The sequence below is a fragment of the Epinephelus moara genome, chromosome 9 (assembly GCF_006386435.1).
Source record: "Epinephelus moara isolate mb chromosome 9, YSFRI_EMoa_1.0, whole genome shotgun sequence".
Lineage (NCBI taxonomy): Eukaryota > Metazoa > Chordata > Actinopteri > Perciformes > Serranidae > Epinephelus > Epinephelus moara.
In genome coordinates this window covers 5,165,561-5,166,744 of record NC_065514.1, presented here as the reverse complement: position 1 = coordinate 5,166,744, position 1,184 = coordinate 5,165,561, and positions in this window count along the sequence as shown.

Here is a 1,184-nt window from a genome sequence, read left to right as displayed (position 1 = left end):
GGGGGTTATTATTTATTATTTATACAAACCCACTGAAATTAAAGGGATAGTTTGGATCCTTATAGTCAGTGTATTATCTGCAGTAGATGTTTGGAGAAGCAGGCAGGAGTACTGCCATGGAAAATAAAAGATGTCAAAGTGAGTGACAACAACCCCACCCACATGAAAGAGTACTGTTTGCAGTGGAAACACTAGGGTCTAGGTACCATGTCTGAAGGGTTGCTGTTGGTTACAAAGCCACCATACTGAAAGTGTTTGGTGGAAACCAGGCTTTAGTGTGAGGTTGTAACAGAGACCATCTTGGAATCACTCCAGATGGGATACAATGTTCGGCGACTTAACACAAATGTGGGCCAAGGGCGCAAAGTTGGGGAGCAATGGCCCCTTCCCTACATCCTAACCTCTGGTTTCCGGCCCCTTGCTCAGATCACAGCCATCTTCGAACCTGACCTCCATTTTGATCTCAACTACACACCTGTAAAGTTTGTGACTGTACTGGACTTTGCATCATTGACAAAATCTGTCCACAGAAAGACACATAAAGACACAAACACCTGGCAACATACTCGTAACCGCTTTGTGGTAGTTCCCTTCACCAGGACTATGTTTTGCCATGCTGATACACACACACACACACACACACACGTACACATAGACTCACGAGGAAAACCAATACCAGCTGTAAACATAGTAAATATATCATTAGTGCAGCAGCAAATGTTGAATTTGAATTGGCAGTGGTGGATTTCTACTTTGAATGCACTCATAAATAATTAGACCAAAAAAAGTAGGGTACCTAACAATGTGTTTCCCCCCCTCTATCCCAATGTGATTGGTTGGTAGACCTCCATTCAAATAAATTGGTGCACTTGTGTGGAGTCAGATGACAGTAAGCATAGATTGAAGCATCCTAGAAATTGATCATTGAAATGGATGGGGAATCTGTATGGGTTAAAGTAACCCAATGTAAGATTTGCTGAAAAGTGACCACTGTTACTCCAAGTATTAAAGGGAAATTTTGGTTTATTTCAACCTGTCTCCTATCGTCCTAAATTTGTTTCAAGTGACTAGTGACATAAAAATAATAGTTAGCATGTTAGCCGTTAGCCTAGATACAGCCGGGGCGCATAGTAGCGTCAGACCTGTTAAAACGTAAGTGAACGGGCAACCTTCAAGTGCAAAGT